The 19568-nt window shown below is 39.8% G+C and overlaps 1 long non-coding RNA gene across 1 annotated transcript in view; it reads right to left on the bottom strand.

The window, feature by feature from the left end:
- LOC135702395 (uncharacterized) overlaps nt 1-19080 on the bottom strand; it is a 146571-nt gene extending 127491 nt beyond the window's left edge. The window contains exon 1 of the long non-coding RNA XR_010517699.1: nt 18728-19080. This is a non-coding gene — a long non-coding RNA (uncharacterized LOC135702395). The remainder of the gene's footprint in view (nt 1-18727) is intronic.
- Between the last annotated feature and the right edge of the window lie 488 nt (nt 19081-19568).

The raw sequence follows: 19568 nt of genomic DNA, 5'->3' as shown, positions 1-19568 counted from the left end.
CTGAAAATCGATATCCTACGTCATTTTGAAATCCAAGCTGGCGGCTTCCGATTTCAGAAAAAGTGGAGAATTCTGATGTCGACCTATCAATATGGGTATTGACGTCTAGAGACTGAAAATTGATATTCGACGTCATTTTGAAATCCAAGATGACGACTTCCAGTTTAAGAAAAAGTGGGAAATACTGTCAAATACCCATCAATGTGAGTATTTTCGATATCCCAGTACCGTTTAGTGGGCAGAAACCAAGGTTTGACGCCATTTCAAAATTTAACATGGAGGGATTGGTTCAGAAAAAGTGTGAAATACTGTCAAATACCGATCAATGTGGATATTTTTGGAATCGGGGTGACATCTAGAGGCTGGAAATCGATGTCCAACGCTATCTTGAAATTCAAGATGGTGGCTTCCGATTTCAGAAGAAGTGTTAAATACCCTACAAATGGCGTTGAACATTGATTTTCAGCTTCTACGTGTCGTCTCCTTTCCCAAAAGTATTAGTGTTTTTGACACTTTTTCTGCAACCAAATGGCCGCCATCTTGGATTCCAAAATGGCGTCAAATATCGATTTTTGACGTCTACGCGTCGTCCCCGTTCCAAAAATACGCAGATCTTACGGTATTAGATACTTTTCTGAAACCCGATGGCCGCCATCTTGGATTCCTAAATGGCGTCGCATATCGATTTTTGGCATCTACACGTCGTCCCTGTTCCGAAAATACCCGTATCTTAGGGTATTTGACACTTTTTCTGAGCCCGATGGCCGCCATATTGGTTTCCAAAATGGTGTCGGAAATCGATTTTCTGCACCTTCACGTCGTCCCCGTTCCGAAAATACCGATACCGTAGTGTATTCGAGACTTTTCCTGAGCTCAATGGCAGCCATCTTGGACTCCAGAATGGCCTCGTTGATTTAATTTTCGTTTAATATAAAATAATATTGAAGTCGCTACGCGTGACAAATCGAATGAGCCCCGAATTGAAGTGAAAGTGGAAAAAACGAAGGAAGCAGTTTTCGAGTCATTCATTGCGTCAATTGAAACAAGTCTTTGCTTCAAATGAAATGAACTGATGCGCTTGACGAACGAAATAAGCCATAGTCAAGTCATGTTTGACAGGAAGAATGTTCATAGCGACTCGATAACAGAAAACACAATGACTTACACGAAAATGATATTGCTCGAAATGAAACGATTCTGCGGAGAGTTAATTTTCTTGTCTTTATTTCGAAAATGCAGCACCCTGGCTGCGATAGTGTCAAAGCAGCCATTAACAGCTCAGCAGAAGGTTCCATTGGTTTTGTGGAACGGAATCGACGAAACGATTGGTTTGACGAGGAGTGTCAGGCGATTTTAGACGAGAAGAATGCAGCGTGGATGCTGCAGCAAGGTACCCGTCAAAATGTGGAGCAATATAAACAGAAGCGAAGGCAGCAAACTCACCTTTTCCGGGATAAGAAGCGTTGCCTGGAAGAGGCAGAGTGCGAAGAAATGGAGCTGCAGTATCGTTCACAACAGACCCGCAAGTTCTACAAGAAACTCAACGGATCCAGCAAAGGCTTTGTGCCGCGAGCCGAAATGTGTCGGGATAAAGATGGAGGTATCTTGACGGACGAACGTGAGGTGATCGAAAGGTGGAAGTAGCACTACGATGAACACCATAATAGCACAGAGGTGGAGATCCAAGACAGTAGGAGCAACGACTTCATCGGTGCGACGGATGAAGTACAAGTAACAACTCCCACGAATAGTGAAGTTAAGGATGTTATCAAACAGCTAAAGAACAACAAGGCAGCTGGGAAGGACGATTTTGGAGCGGAACTTATCAAAATGGGCCCTTGTATGTACCGACCGATAGTCAGGATCTGGAATCTACATCTACATCTACCGGAGAAGTGGAAAGAAGGAGTAATAGCCCAATATACAAGAAGGGCGACAAGTAAGAATGTGAGAACTACCGAGCGATCATCATTCTCAACGCAGCCTACAAAGTCCGTCTATCGCCGAAAACAAGCAGTTTTATGGGAAGCTATCAAGCCGATTTTGTGGACGGACGATCGATAACAGAGCAAATCTTCACGTTGCGGCAGATCCTCCAAAAATGTCATGAATATCAAGTTCATACACACCACTTATTCATCGATCTTAAAGCCGCTTACGATACTATTGACCGTGAACAGCTATGAAATATTATGGACAACAACGGTTTTCCCGGGTAACTGACGAAACTGATTAACGCTACAATGGATGGTGTAAGGGTAATGACGCCTCCAGAGCACGACTATTGGATACCCTAGTGGCTCGAAGTAGACAACCCTTCCGTGAAGTAAGAGATGTATTGGGAGCCCGTGATCTTCCCTACATGCAGGCGATCTACGAATTCCTTTGTTTGTTTGATGTTAGAGTTTGATGTGACCATCCCCTCCTTTCCACACATTTTCCAGCCATTGTGTCCCTGTCTTATTATCCACCTGTTTCTATGCTACTTGCCCCTGCCCAGCCAGCATTTGATCAACCGTTCGAGAAGGAAGCTTCAAAAACCTGTTTCCTACCTAGTTCCTTCCAATCGAAATTGTTACCCATTAACCTCGAGCCCGCCACGAGTAATTGGTACCCAATACTAACCTAGATTACTACTGTTTAAAATGTTAATTAAAAAATTACGGATTTTTGGCTCCGCAAAGTGTCACACACGATTGACCCTAGTAAATAAACAAACTAGTTAAAATCTACAAGGGACAGCCCTATGGGGTTGTACGCAAAGGTGACGTAGGACTACGTGGTCTTCGATAATAAATGTTATTTGTTAACTGCAGCAGGAACTTGTGTTTTGTGTAGGAATTAGATTTTGAGCGGGGTTCTCTCTGTTTATACTCCTTAGTATGACTATGATTGCCCTGAAAAGAACCTTTTGATATGATTTTTAGTTGGGCAATTGGGGCAAGCCTTGATAGTTAGCTGCTTGGCGGGGAGCCTTTCGTTGTGTACTGGAGAACACCACAACTCACCACACGGTGGTTGAATAAACACCGTCTGATGAGACCGGATGGAATTCAACTTAAAAAACTATGTTAGGGAAAGCGCTTTTGCAGGCAATCAGTGATAATTTTAAATATCATAGCAACAGTTGCAATAGTGAAATCTTGAAAAAATGTTAAAGTCTTCAATGTAACACATGCGTAGAAATATTTCTGATCGATCGGTCGTAAATTTTTGAAGTTGGTCCAGGGGCAGCTGAGTTATTAACGTTCAAAATATTTCATAATTTTGTTACATGTTCCATTTTCGGTTTTCACAAGGTGTACCCCCATATAGAAATCACAGGTTTACTCCTACGTCAAAACAAATATCGGGTGCGCTATCTAACCCGTTTGAAATACGCAAAGGACTTCGACAAGGCGATGCCCTTTCCTGTCTTCTGTTTAACATTGCGATAGAAGGTGTTATGAAAAGTGAGGGCTTCAACATGCGGTGCACGATCTTCAATAAGTCTAGAGCAATCATTTGCTTCGCTGACGACGTTTTGGGCCGTGGTGGAGCAATACACCAGGCTGAAACGTGAATCAGAAAAGGTTTGATTAAAGGTGAATACGTCGAAGACAAAGTATCTGTTAGCTGGAGGAACCGAGCGCGATAGGGCAGAAGTGTGACAATAGACGGAGATGAGTTCAACAACAACTGCAGTAGAGAAATTCGGATGCGCATTATTGCAGGAAGTCGTACCTACTACGGACTCCACAAGACCCTAATGTCGGGTAAATTTCATCTCCGCACTTAGTGTACCATGTACAAGACGCTTTAGGACCGGTAGTAATCTACGGGCATGAGACATGGAAGATGCGCGAGGAGGACCTGCAAGCACTGGGAGTTTTCGAACGACGTGTGCTTAGGGTCATCTTTGGCCGGGTATTTGAAATCGGTGTTTGGAGGAGAAGAAAGAATCACGAACTGGCGCAACGCTATGGTGAACCCAGTATCCAGAAAGTCGCTACAGGTGGAAGGGTAAACTGGGCGGGACACGTTGAAAGAATGCCGGATTATAATCCCGCAAAAACGGTGTTTACCTCAAATCCGACTGGAACAAGACGCAGAGGAGCGCAGCGTGGTTGGACCAAGTGGAGCAAGATCTAGGAAGTGTGGGACGCTCGAGGAATTGGAGGCAAGCAGCCAGGGATCGAGGGGGGGGCAATCCCTTAGCTCAATCGATAAAAGCACAGCTACTAAACAAGACCATGCTGGAGGTGGCTGGGTTTGATCGCCGGTCCGGTCAAGGATTTTTTTGGGTTGGAAAATTTCTCTACTTCCCTGGGCATAGAGTATGATTGTACTTCCCATATAATTATACTAATGCAAAAATGGTACAGGCATCGAAAGCTCTCAATTAATAACTGTGGAAGTGCATCTAGAACACTAAGTTGAGAGCACGCAATAAGTTAATATACAATAAGCTTGAAATGCGAGGAAGAAGAAGCCAGGGATCGAGTTAGTTGGTGCAACATTGTTATGCAGGTCAAATGCAGAGGGACGTAGTACCAGCAAAAATAAAGTAAGTATCATGTTCCCCATTGTTTTACATAAGAAAACGTGAAAGTAATTTGCGTATTTTCTTCTTCTTCTTCTTCTTTCATTTATTTAACGTCAGTCTCTGTTCCGCAAGCTAGTGCCAATCACCGGCGGACATCGATTGCCATCCATTGACGGCAATTGAATGTGCAGGAAGGTAGCTTCCACTCCTGCTTAGGATATCGCACCCATTCAACAATATGGGTCGGGACCAACGGCTTTGCTTTCCTTCCGAAGAAAGACGTGACCAGAGATGTTTATGCCTCAGATGCGAATTTCCTGAGATACAGCATTTTGAAACAAAGAATGTCAAAAATTATGAGAAAATAAAACGCTGCCTTAGCTTCCAGACTTGACAGCAGAAGTTTTCCTAAATAATATGTGCTACCTACAAAAAAACATCCTCCAATTCGAAATTCTAAGTTTGCTTAAATAATTTGCTAATGAATAATTCATGTTTACTAATTGCATTGTTCGATTGAATTGGAACAATGTGCTGAAATAAGCACTTTTAAGCTGGTGTACCATTATGTGTATGTGTTTGAATAAATGCTATGTCCAAAAAAGTATCCTTAGATTAATTTCCACTAGCGTATTAGTTATCATCACATAGGTTAGCAAATTAAATTAAATTTAGGTGATTTCCGGGTGACGCTAGCTACAAATTCTTAATTTTTCAAAAATAAATTGCCCGTCAAACATTGAGATTGTGTTATCATAGTTTAAAGAACTTAACTTCCATCATCTTCTTCTAATTCTTCTTCGTATAAACTATTACGCAAACTCGCAACTTGGTGTTGTTTAATTGAGTATTTAATTGAGCTCGGCAAGCACAATGTAATGGTACTCAATTATATACCCAGGAAAGTCAAGAATTTCCTCTAATACCAAAAACTCCGCACCGTTATTGACTAGGCTCTCACGAGACCCCCACCTTAATTTGGGTTGAATCAGTGCTGTAAATTTTCATATCATTCGATTGAAGATGAACCACTACAACCATTCAATCAATTCTGTGTAAAAGAATTCTCACATGACCATAATTTGAAGAGCCCCTTTCTCATTCGACGCTCATTGTCACTGTCAATTGAGTCACTCAGTATCATTTGATATACGACAGTGGAGTATGGAAGAAATCCAGGAAAATGGTCCCGAACAGACAAGTCGACCCGATGTCGGATCAATGTAAGGCTAATTTAAGGTCGATGTCGACCCAATGTCGTGTTAATGTCGGGTCAATTTTGGGTTTATGTCGGGTCAATGTCGGGTCAACATCGGATTGGGGTTTGATAGAAGTCAGGTTGGTGTCGGGTTGGCTTAGCTTTTTCGCCGGAATGTCGAGCAGAGCTCCGTTTGTGTGTAGGTTACACTCAATCGAATGATATATAGCGTTTCTCAAATGAGAATGATCCATGCCTTCGTCAAATGACTAAGCAACTGATATCACCCATTCGGAGGAGGTCCCCTTTGATAGCGAATAGCTACTTTTCTCATTTTCATCAAAAATGTTCAAATGATTTTGAGAATTTACAGCACTGGGTTGAATATTTCTATTGACGGTAACAGATTAAATAAGTTAAATTTACGATACTTCAAAGCATCCAACAAGTAGGGGAAATGGATGTAATGTCGGCCAAAATGCTCCTAATTTGGGCCCATACATAAATTCAGCAATCGACTAAATTTTCAATAGCGACCAAAAATATCCATTAGTACCGTCCCAATGACGCGTTCATCTAGATAAAATTGATAAATAGCAGATTTTTAGCGATGGGCCCCATCTTAGATCCATAGGCCAACACTAGAGCCATTTCCCCTACGTATTGAAATGTTGATATTGTTCTTACCACAAACAAAAATCCAACAATAACCAATCAAAATCAACTCAACAAAGCCCAATCAAACTACAGTTATTTAATCTTTTCAATTCGGTAGCCTAACAACGACTTAAATCCTACACATTTTTGGTCAAAATCCACTGATTGAACTGAAAGATTTCCCCCTTGGTGTCGTCCAAACCCGTCAAACCCCGTCACAGCCGGCAGCAGCAGCAGCAGCAGCACGCACACTCCTGCCGGCTAATCGTTCTGAAAGCTGTCCGCATGTCCGTCCAGTCCAGTCCAGTCCAACAACCGTGTGTGCCTGCGCTTCAGTTAGCTTCGCTTCCAATCCGAGCGCGAACCATATACGGCCATAACACATTTCGATCCCCATGATACACGCCATCGGACGAATTAAAATTGCTCTGTTAAAATCACGCAAATCAGATCGTATTATATGTAAACTAGTTCTAATCCGATTGTCTTTCATCCGCGCTGCTGTCGATGGATTCTTATAGGGGTCTGATGCGTGTGAGTGTTCTCTGATGTGTATACGTGCCTTGGCTATTTTTCGCTGCTTCGAGTTTCCGCCCACCAACCAGCTTCCATCTCCTGTTTTGGTCTTATTGCTTCTGGTGCCACTTCTCCAAAGCTGCCAAGTTGATGGCCAGCTACTCAGCCGAGCTAAACGGAATGGGACTTCTGTGCACCGCGCAGCGAGAAAGAGAGAGCACCGGGAAGGTCTCAGTCAAAGTTAGGGTAATTGAACCTGTTCCAGGTGTGTTCGATTGATCTCTACCAACTGTAGGCCGTAGTCGCCGGTTGCACCTTAAATAGATCGTCCATAAAAATTAACGTCACCCAGCAAATTGGACATCTGGGATCACCGAGCCTGAGCGCGGTCAGTGGCAGCGAACAACCACCGACTGACTGCTTTTAAAAAGACTAGATCAATCAACCGAGCAGCGATGGACATCAAACGACTGACGTGGGCATGTCTTGTAGTTCGTCTTTCACTTGACTGAAATACTAATTATGTACGTTCAATTGAGCGTAATAGGATAATTCCACAACTGTCCAAGCAGCAAACGGAGCAAACTTGATGATAGGCAAGCACTTATAATTGTCTCCCTGTTCGATCGGGATATTTGTAGAATTTCACTCAATGGAGACGAATAGCCATCTATACGTCTGAAACGAGCAAATCGCAAAAAAATCTTAAATACCATTCCTTATGACTATCTCAAATTGAAATATCACGCTACTCTACTACGATAGTTCAAGCATCCAAGTAGGCTTGGGGATGCGGAGAGCCATCGAAGGCCAAGAATTCCAGACATTCGCACACAGCCTCCTTTGCCGTTCATCAGTTGAGCTTGATGACGTGGTGGTTGTTGTTGTTGTTGTTGTTATTGAATGGCAGCGTGCGCTTCTTGACCGAGAGCTGAACACGAACAGCTCGCGGCTAGGATTGTATGAAACAAATCTGAAGAGGAAAAGAATGCTCGCTCAGTGCTGCTCAGGAACGCCACACATGCCTATATTTTTTTTATCGATGCTGGAGTCGACTAACCGCAAGTGGATGCTGATTGCTGAAGAGTACAATAAAACTGTTTAGAAAACGATACTTTAGAAGTGCTTGCAAAAATACAACGACGAGAAAGTATTTAGTTTTGTGCATTGGACAAATAAACGCGGATGCCCTTACAAAAAAAAAGTGTGATAAAAAAGCGAGTTTCCATCTAAACGCCTTGGTGTCTACGGTGCCAAAACGATTTGACGGAAATGTGCACTTTCATCTCACTTTTTGTCTGTTTGTTGTTAGTCTAGTTTCAACTGCAATCCACAACACAACGACACTCTTATGGCGGTAAGCTCCAACTCGTATTAGCATTCAATACCGTCCCTGTTTAGATGATCTGCATTTTTTTGCTTAGAGTCGTGTTTATTAACTCTGATGTCGACATTCAACCAGCCGGACATTCTTGATCGGGATTTAATCGGAGGATAATAAAGTTTGGAGCTTACCAAAATCGCAAATTGCTCACCAACTTTTAAAAGTTGAGTACTTTATCAAAAGGCCTTGGCGCAGTGGTATACATCCATACCTTTCACGCCTAAGTCGCAAAAGTTCAAACTTCATTTCCGGACAAATCACGAATGACCCTATAGTGTTAAAGTGACTTTAATAACAAAATGAACTTTTTTAAGCAGAAACGAAAAGAGTTCATGGTGACTCAGCAATTACCTGTTTTTTTTTTGTTTTTTTTTTGGCATTTATGGTGACCATAATATAGTCATGACCTACAAAAGCTTCTTATATAATTTTACGGAATTCTGTTGATGAAATAAATTAGAGGAAAATGAATGTAAATGATTTGCCATAGAAGCATTTTTTATGGATCTTATATTTATTGTGGATATTATAAAAATCCGTCTGGTGGCTGCCATAGAGTTTAACGTTTTAGTTCTACTTTTAATTGTTCATTTAATAACTTAATAACTCGATTATTTTTCGATCACTGTGCTGTCATTTTCCCACCTATGAGAGTGCAGAACATGTTTGAACCGATGGTTGATAATCCTCTGGAAAAGTTAATGCTTACTTGGGATGATATAACCGATTAAAAATAATTGATTCTTCGGTTCGTTAATCGATTAATCGATTATTCGAATAAAAATCGGACAACACTGTATGAACGTGAAACGTCATTTTGACATCCTCCGTCAATATGAAATATAAGGGCCGTTCATTAAGCTTTGTCCCACCCACGATTTTATAGAGAACATAGCTAAAAACCTTAATTAATCCTCCAATGATAAAATTTTACCCTTCTTACCAATTGAAATTCCGACTAAAGTGCTCATACGATAAGAAAACATTGATAAATTCTTATGTGATTTAAGGTATCGCATAGCGGCGCCGTTGGTTTAGTGGTAAGCGTGATTATCTCTCACCCCAGCAGGCCTGGGTTCGTCGGTCGCCGGGATGTTCTGAGGCATAAGATCTCTGATCACGCCTTCCTTCGGAAAGTAAAGTCGGTGGTCCCCGGTTCATGAGTTGATGGGTCGATAGGTAGGGTCCAGGTGTTGTAGGAGCTGCCTTCGTGGCGTTGGTAGCATTGGTGCTCAGCACGGAAAACACATCAAGGAGAAAAAAAAGGTATCGCATGATGGATTTTGACCTTTATCTAGAAATTGGGGCCGGGAGTTTACGGAATGTTACTTGGGCTGTGCTCTGATTTTACTACCATTGAACTGATTTTAGAATTCTCATGTCGTTTAATGTGTCACATGATAAGGTTTATTCATTTTGCATTTAGTTTCATGGCATTTCAAACCAGAACATGTTCCGGCCATAGATCTCCGGAACCAGTTCACGATTCTTAAAATATTTAACAATTTTTTTGAATCCATAGTACCTTGTTCCACCCACATCTTTGAAGGTGGATGTGCCTCTGGTACTAACATAATTCTTAAAAAGTTTGCAATTTATGAAGATTCTTAAGATTTTGAGACTTTGACACTTGTCTTAGACTAGAACTTTTTTGAAAAATGTCCAAGATCACAGATTTGAAAAAAATCATAATTATGGGCCCTGGAGTCAAAGTCAGTCAAGGTTCTTAGACATGAAAAAATTTTAAGGACTATAATTAATTACAGGTAGTTCAAAAGAATTCTGAGGACAAACTCTGGATTGTTATGTATAATTTAAAATGAATCAAAGTGTTGATTTCAAAGAAATACTAAGGAGGATTCCTACATTATTTTGGGAGGAGAAGTTTTGAGCGGAATTTCAAAATTACTCAGAGTGGAATCCTAGAAAATTCGACAGTGAGCATACATAAGGGCGTATACGCGATGATCGATTCTCTTCATCGGTTTCCTCTTTGCATTGCTACAGCTTAGCAAAACAATTTTCTAGAATTTGTTCAATGCAGAGATGTAACAGGTTGTATTGGCTATCAAAAACAACAGCTAACGCACCAAGAACCGTTAGTTCTAGCGAGTTATTAACCAAATTGAAAATCGACGAAGAGAATCGATCATCTACGCTTACGCCGTTAGATAAATTTGGAGAGAATTCTGTGGAGAAAAATGGAAATTCTAAATTAAACTCTTTTTTTTTTTTAATTTTAGGAGATGTCAAAAGGAGTTGGGAGAAAACTTCAAGGGCAATTCCAAGGTGATTCTGAGAATTTTATAAGAATCGTGAGAAAAACTACAGATGCTCTTTAAGGAGAATTCCAAGAGATTTCTGATGAGAATTAAACAAGGAATATAATTTTATGTGTGGATAATTTAAGGAATTGTGCGGAAGACTCATCCACCCAACCAGGGGATGTAAGATTTTCTTATAATTATATGGGATTTATCATCGCATGATGTTAGTGGAGACCGCATGGACGGAGGATGAGATATACCGAAAATTACAAGAAAATTGGAGATGAGTTTATCAGACCTGTGCTTTCTTCACTGCTCTCTCCATACCTCGGAATATGGATAGGCTAAAGGCGAATAAAAATCGCTCATAGTACGATGATTTGATTTCGTATGCTTTTTCCGCTGAACGGGAATTGGAGATAATAGAAGCAAGTATGTGCGTCGTTCTACAATGTTATAAATAAAACGCTAGCTGGTCAAAATCGTAGACAGAACACTACATAAAACAGATAAAAAAAATAATGGTTTGTGTCCTAGACATGACCGCAGTATGACGTAGAACTACGCAAAATTGATGTATGTTATGCATTTTTGACTATTTTACTTTATCTTGAATTTTTCAACTCACGACAATTCATGTTAGCATAATCAGACCACCGTTCATCTTACGCATGAGATATTTAAATTTAATGTAATGGTTAAGAACTGACAAAATTTTCCCTACATAACTACATTGTGTTGATCAATGTTGAGCTATTTTGCTGTGATCAATGTGCACTAAATTCTATATTGACATCGACTACAATAGGAACTATTTCGTCACACATTTTTGTTGATTTGCACCTCAGTATATTACACTGAAACAGTATTGTGGGATAAAACAATTCTCAAAAAATACGTTATTTCAGTAGCTCCATCATTAGTTTTAAATTAGGTCTCTGAAACAGAGAAGAGAATGCAGGTTGCATTAATGATAACGCAAAAGGCAGTTGTTTTCCCTATCAGAAGACGGTACTTTCAATATTGAACAAAATGTTGGATCATATGTAAGCGAAGTGGGAAGGAAGGGGTATAACGATTATACGGGGCTTAAGCACCTTTTTGTACCCCAATTAGGAGGACAATCCTATCATAAAATTATCATGCATCATCATTATGTACTTTACAGCGTGTTCGTAGAATGATTCAAAATAGAATCCTGTAACTTTTCTCAAATCAAACGTTTGGTTTCCAATAAGTAGGTGCTTAGTACAACATTAATTGGAAATTAGTGGGATTCAGTTATTTAATTTCAAAGTCTCTTCGATTTTTTGATAGTAAGCATCATAGTTAAGGTACACCGGGGTAAATTGAAACGGTACGTGTATCTCTTAGCGTTTTGCATAAATAACTTTTCCGCGTTTCGAATTAGGGGCTGTTCATTAACTATGTAAACAGTTTTTTTGAATTATTTTTTATTTAAATTTGTATGGGCCGTGGATAATTGCCCCCCCCCCCCCCCCATCCAAACTGTCTACGTATTTCATGAACAGCCCCGGGCTCCAATTCTCCTTCCACCCTATCGCTGGTTGTCAAGGTGATCACGCCGTGATCCACCTTTAACCGCTGACTTGCTCCTGCTTACTGTAGGACCCAGTGCCATGCTGTCCGAAGCGGTAATGAGCAGAGGCACGACAGCAGCGCGTTTCTTTCACGAAAACAGAGATAAAATTATCATTTGCACATTATTCAAATGTTTTTTTTTATGGAAAATTAAAAAAAAAACATATGTAAGCAGATTTTAAATGTAATATCCTATCGATTGGCGTATTTGGATTTTAATTTCATCTATAAATGACACAATTACAAGCATTCAAAACCTAACACTATTTCATCACTCATATTTTTTGATTTGCACCCCAGTATAGTCAACAAAGACGTAGTTCTACGTCAAAATTATTGCATCGTATGCATGGCCAGCTTATATCATTCTATGCGGTATTCGCTGCGGAGGATGATAGAAAATGAACCTAACATTAGTTGTAATAAATTTTTGATTTACGTGTAAGATAACTCCATTAGAATTGATTGGAAATTATCTTCAGAAACCCCTTGGAGCACTTTTAAGAATTTCTTTCGAATTTACAGCCACAAAAGAAATTCTTAAAAGTGCTCCAAAGAGTTTCTGAAGATAATTTCTGTCAAGAGTTATGACTAAGATTTCTGCCAAGAGTTTTGACTACACAGTTCGAAAAGGTAGTGTAAATTTCTGTTACTATGATGCACATAAAAGGAGGCTCATATATCATACAAGTTTACATTACAGATCGTGTGAATTTAGGAGACATGCTATGAAATATTCCATAAATTGTATGAAATCTTCCATCTTTGCAAGCAACATTTCTTGCAAGTTGCTAGTTTACGTCAAAAGGAAGATTACATGCATGAATGTTTTCAGTAAAATCAACACAACAGAAAATTGTGAAAGAATTTCAAAGGACTTGAATTCTCAGAATAGGTTCTAAGAAAGATTCCAATCAACTTCTTGGAAGGGGTTTCAAGGGAATTCCATAGAAAGGTATTTACTATGAGAGTTTTATGGTTAGTTTAAGAAGAATTCCATGATAATTCAGAGCAGAATTGCAATTTGCGCCATGATTATTTATGTAAAATGATCACTTTTCTACGTACAGAACTGCAGTTGACTCTGAATAAAATTGATGTCATGTCTGATGGAGCTGCATCCCAGGATAAAAATCGAAAAAATAGTCTAGTTTTTTGCCAATTTAAGAATAAATATGGAATAGAAGTTGAATGGCATTTCTTCGCAACATCGCATGGAAAATGCCCAAGTGATGCTACAGGAGAAACACTGGAACGTATGGCTACCAGAGCTAGTCTAGCTAGGTAACGTGAACATCCGACCAAAATTGCAACGGACCTAAACGATTCTGAGTCCAATCGAAAGTGAATCGAGGATTAGCTAACTAAAATTTTCTTTTTCTTTTTATGCATCTATTGAAGAATATGAAACCAATAAACAGGAGCTTAACAAACAATACTCAAGAGCTATAACCATTCAAGGAATCAAAAATACCACTATTTCAGAAATTGAAACGCTAATTTCACTGGATTCTCTTACGAAAACACTTCCCTGAATGCATTCAAACGATTCTTCAATTTGATTTTATTTTTACCCCTGAGAAAAAGCAATCTAGGAGGGTTTTCTTGAAATGAAACACATACACTATATAATGCTGCTGATTTCGAGTTGCCGATGTCGGTTAAATTTCTCAGATCTCGGTTAAATAATCTTAGTGTGTAGGCCAACATTAAAGCCATTTCCCTTACTTTCAATATATCAAGTCGAAAAATAATTGAACCAAGGTTGGGATACTTTTCCAAAAACTTGAGTTTTTTTTTCAAAAAATCAAAACCTTTTTGTCCATCATTTCTCCATCTTGACCTATAATGTAATAGGTGGCATTCATTATCCCCTTAAAACATATAAAAAAATACAAACAATGTGTTGTTGTGAGATTTTTTTAAAATAGTTCCAGATGTTCCCTACAACATTGCCCAAGTTACAAACCGACTGAACAAACATTTTTCGAGCAACAGTTTTCTGAAAATAAGCTTAACATTTTCCTACAGGCCCTTTGAAAATTAAGGCTCGATTTAAAATGGTGATCTGAAAATGCAAAATGGCATTTTTGGTCATGAGAAACGTTTCTGAAAGTTTTTAGCCAAACAAAAAAAAATATCGCTCTGGTATAATAAATAAGTGCTGTCAATTTAGCGTCTGTCCAAATTGCTCGTCGTCCAGCACACATTTTTTGACGTAGGACTACGTCTTTCGGGAAGGGTGCCATTTCAGGGAAATGCAACGAAAATTGGTCAGACTTTAAATGCTAATAACTTGGCCAATAATCAATGGATTTTGATGATTTATTTATCGATCGATTCACCAGTGTTATACAAATTGTGTGGTATGTCAAACATTATAATTGTTAAATATTTAAATAGTTAACAATGAGGAAATATGGAAATATTCAAATTACCCATACATTTCCTTCGACCACAAGGTGCTCACCCCTAACACAGCCATCAGAAAGTTGATCCTTAACGACACAAGCCGAAGCCGGACAATCATTCAACGTTGCACGTTGGACGGTTCGACCGCGGACTTGTTCGCTGCATTGTGGACATCGTAGCATTCCTAGCAGCTCAATAGATACACCTCACACCAATCAAAAAGTTGAAGGGTGGTGTACAAGACACAACCACATTGTTGACGTAGGACTACGAAATTTTTGTACGATTTTCCAGTTTGTTTCGGATATTGTTTTGGAATAAAGTGAATTTCATAACTCAACTCTTTTGTAGAAAGTTGTGGTGGTCCTGAAAAGGGCCGATGGTTTGGGTGGTTTTGTATAACAGAGTAGTGTGCAACAAAATGGACACCCCTGTTTATTCCTCGGCAGTCATTTATCCTCGCGATTTGGTACTGATGCAGCTCTTGCTTCAACTATAGAAGTGTTGTGTTGCTTCAACTGAAGGTTCCCAATCAGCTCTATGGTAATTGAAAGTAGAGCTGTTGGTATTAGAAATTATTTCTTGGGATATTTCAAAACATACTGGAAGCTGATCAGAACCGAAGTCAGCATGGGTAACTAATTGGCTACAAAGTTTACATGAATCAGTAAAGACCAAATCAATAGTTGAGGAATTTCTTGCAGAAGAAAAGCATGTTGGGCTGTTTGGATATTGAATAGTGTAATAATCTGCAGAACAATCATCAAACAGAATATTACCATTGGAATTGCTTTGATTCCATGACCGGTGTTTCGCATTAAAATCACCAATAATGAAGAATTTAGACCTATGACGGGTAAGTTTCTGGAGGTCACCCTTGAGACAATTCTTTTGCTGGCCTACGCATTGGAATGGCAAATAGGCAGCTATAAACGTAGGTTGACCAAATTTTGTTGTTTCAACAGAAACTCCCAAAGTTTCAAAAACTTTGGTTTCAAATGAAGAAAGAATGTTGTGTTTGATTCGTCTATGAACAATGATGGCAACGCCACCACGGGCTCCATCAAGACGATCATTTCTATAAATGAAATAATTTGCGTCCCTTTTAACCTTATGGTCAGGTTTAAGGAACTTTTCAGTTATAACGGCGATATGCACGTTATGAACTCTCAAAAACTGAAATAGCTCGTCTTCATTATCGTTGAGAGATCGAGCATTCCAATTTAAAATATTTAATGATATAAAATCCATTGCTGAATTTCAAAGTTATGACAATATTATTCGCAATTTTTACTCCAGTTTCAATAGCATCAAACATGGAGTTAGATTTAAGCGTATCACTAATCATGTCAATTATTGAATTCTGTAAAAATTCCATTTTAGGAGCAGTAATGCTTCCCAAGTCAAAATTTTCAAAATTTCCGTTAGAATTATTACGTTGGCTAGTATTTTGATTTCTACCCGCTGAATATTGTTAGCAGCTAGGGGAGCAGGTATAGATGAAGCATTTGAAGCAGGGGTGATATTTGTACTTACGGGTACGAATGTAGAATTTGTTCCTCGCTGACCGTTGTTAACAGCAGAAGAAATGTGTACCTGGTTGGGAACGTGGAGCGTTTCCTTCCTGTCACTTAGAATGAAATTGTAAGATCGCTTTGCGAGTCTTACATTCCCAAAAATTGGATTTGTGGTTTTCACCGCAATTTGAACATTTCAATTTCTTAAGATCTTCCTTCACAGGACAGTCGTCCTTTGCGTGAGAGGAATCACCACAATTCATGCATTTAGCAGGCATGTAGCAATTTTTTGTTCCGTGACCCCATCCCTGGCACTTACGGCACTGGGTGAGGTTTTGGAAATTTCCTCCAGTCTTTCTGAAGTGTTCCCACTTCACTCGGACATGGAGCATAAGGGTAGCTTTTTCCAAGGCCTTAAGCTTGTTTAGTTCACTAGACTTGAAGTGAACTAAATAAAATTCATTAGAAATCCCGTTGCGCGAATCGCCAGGACGGGATTTCATTTTCATTTTGATTATTTGGAGTGGCACAACTCCAAGTAATTTTGCCAGTTCATCTTTGATCTGCTCCAGGGATTCACCACTGGGCAGTCCTTTCATGACAACCTTGAACACACGTTCAGTTTTGGTGTCGTAAGTAAAAAATTTGTGCTTCTTCTCAGTAAGATACTTGAGAAGACATTTAAATCCGTCCAAGGTTTCAGCCAATACACGGCATTCACTCCGACGTCCAATTTGTAGTGAAAACTTAACTTTCACGAAGTTCAAAAGTTTCGTGCGAAGAGCATGGCAATTAGAAGTGCTTATCACAATAGGGGGAAACACTAGTAACACTTCCTTCAGCAAAAAGCAAATAGATCCGCATGGCAAGAGAGCACGATGCGATAAATCAGTAAACATCTGTTTAATCTTGGCTAGATTAAAAAAATATATCTATTCAGAATGTTTCAAAAAACACTGAATAGAAAAAAACAAAGACAAAAAATGATATTGAGTAGGACCGTTTGGTTGATTGCGGCTTAACCCATTGATCATTTTACAATAGTTAATCATTGATAAACAACAAAAGGTTTCCAGCAATAAAAAATATTTCATTTTTATTAATTTCTTCACACCCGAAAATGCTTTAGATAACTGATGTTTAGTGTCAATCGGTTCTGGAATGATCTTGGTGCCCCTACGATAGTGAGCAGAATATGAAATAATGTCATATTTAATGTTACACGAGAATGACACTTGTCATCGGTAGATGGATTAATCAGAGTTTTCAATTGATTTCAATTGATCAAGACCTAAACAGCATTTGGAAAAATGAAAAATGTCTTGTCCAGTACGAGTACGAGTAAATTCCTAGACCATTGTTTGAGAGAGAGTATTGCCACCTCCGTCCGTTACCGTATTGACCAAAATATGGAATTGATCTCGCCCTCTTAGATGGAAGTAGCACTATCTCCAACAATCGAGAATTGTACTGGTCACGTCCTTGCAACAGCTGGGGATGGGAAGGATTGTTAATTGGGCACTTACTTAAGAGACATGCTGCGAACTCTACGACGTCTCATAAGTGACACCGATATTTGGAGGTTTGTTATTGAGGAGGGTAAGCCATAGAATACGTTCGGTAAATGTTGCTAGCAGATTTATAATAGCAATGGGGATAGGATAACGCATAGTGATAAATTGCAAGGAGGAGGACGAGTCTGGGATTGAACTCCTGACCTTCTGCTCAGTAAGCAGAAACGGTAAGTTCTAAGCTACCGAGCCCAATATTGGAGAAGTAAGGTACATTATCCAAAAGTTCTATTCTTGTTTTCTGTTTGAATTAATATTTAATTAATCTATGCATGGAAGTTGATAGGGGCGGAAGTAGCCCATCTCCTACGTTTTTTTAGAGGGGAGTTTGAGAATGTTTGACCTAATACTACGAAGGGGAAGTGGGGTTAACACCCTCCATCATTAAAAAATGTCTCCGTCATCTAAATATGGCCTCTCCTCAATCAAATTTAGGCCAATTTTGGAGAAACACATACAAAAGAAAAAAAATCCAGTTTTAAATTGCCAGTTTTTCTTCATAGATTAATAAACTCTGTATTTAAAAGGGCTTCTAAGAGACGAGCCAGCCCAAGCCAAGGCTGAAATTCTCTCCAATAAAGCGAAAAAAAAACCATCGATTATCTTTGGAATAAATGAACAAAACAAAATACTAAAACCAAAACTTTTAATATAATGTAACATAAATCATTCAAACAAAACAAAACCACGGATACCACCACCAAGAAATAAATCTAACCACCCGATCGCTTGACATCACTCGCACAAAGCCATAAAAAATGAAATAAAACCCTTCATTTTCTAGTCATTAGGAGGTGAAATAATGACCCAAATGATCCCGCAGCAACCCGTCAAACTTGAAACGAATCCTTTCTCGAAAGGTAAACGAAAAACGAAAAACGAAAAAAAAATGACACACCAAAAACATCTCAAACAAAATATCCAAAAACGAACAGCACAGAAGTCAACCAACCATCAGCGAGACTTCAACGACCGACCGACCGGGTTGACGACGAACCTCAACCCAACAAACAGCACACCATCCCAGCAGAGCCGGAGAGCAGCATAGAAGAAGAAAACCCCGAAGAAGGGCACTTACCTCGGCTCGCGCGTACACTCTCCAAGCGAAGCAAAAATCAGGTTTCCCGCTGCGTTACAACCGAATTCCTTTCGCCTTCCCTCGGCTTCGTCTCGACGGTCCGATCCGTCCGTAGCACGGCAGAGAGTGTCGTCGTTCCCGTTCCTCTGTTCCGACCAGCGTTCAACGTCCAGATCGCACGGGATCCAGTGTTTTTATTTTGTCGATTTTCTTCCACGTCTTCCCAGTTTAGAAGAGCCTTTGAGCACACACCAACAACTGCCAGCACTGATTTCTTCTTTTCTGACGCGAGAGGTTCACAAACACCAACACGAAGTGGGTTCGAATCGGAAAAATAACACCACCAACAAACGGCGCACAAACAACAGAAGAAAAAAAAAACTAATCGAAACGCTTGGTATGGGACCTGATGCTCTCTAGGAGAATGGTTGGTTCCTTTTCGCTCGAGGGTTCGGGTCGGATGTCTTCCACTGAAGCTGCAGGGTTGTAAATTGTTTTTGATCTTCTCCCTCCAGCAGCGACACCGCTCGGTTCAACTTGTGCCTCTATTTTACGTAATCGCACTCGCTGTTTGTAGAGCTCTACTGATTCTTTTTTGCTCTTTAGTCTAGATCTTCGGGGGACCGTTGTTGTAACGCGGCACGGGTTTGCGAAGCCTCAAGTTCTGTGCCAGCTGCAGTTATGGGACGCTGCTGCGTGCTGAATTACGACTCACATGGGCCTCCCGGTACCACTTGCTGAGAATCTCGAAAGGAGATTGTGTCTTCCGATGATTTTTGCTTGTTTTGGTCGGTGGGAAACCGCAAGCACCGTTCCACTCTATGAAAGTACAACACAATTG

Source organism: Ochlerotatus camptorhynchus, unplaced genomic scaffold (genome assembly GCF_037179485.1).
Source record: "Ochlerotatus camptorhynchus isolate MF236.1 unplaced genomic scaffold, CSIRO-AGI_Acam_v1.1 ptg000192l, whole genome shotgun sequence".
NCBI classification, from domain to species: Eukaryota; Metazoa; Arthropoda; class Insecta; order Diptera; family Culicidae; genus Ochlerotatus; species Ochlerotatus camptorhynchus.
This window is presented reverse-complemented; position numbering and strand designations above follow the sequence as displayed.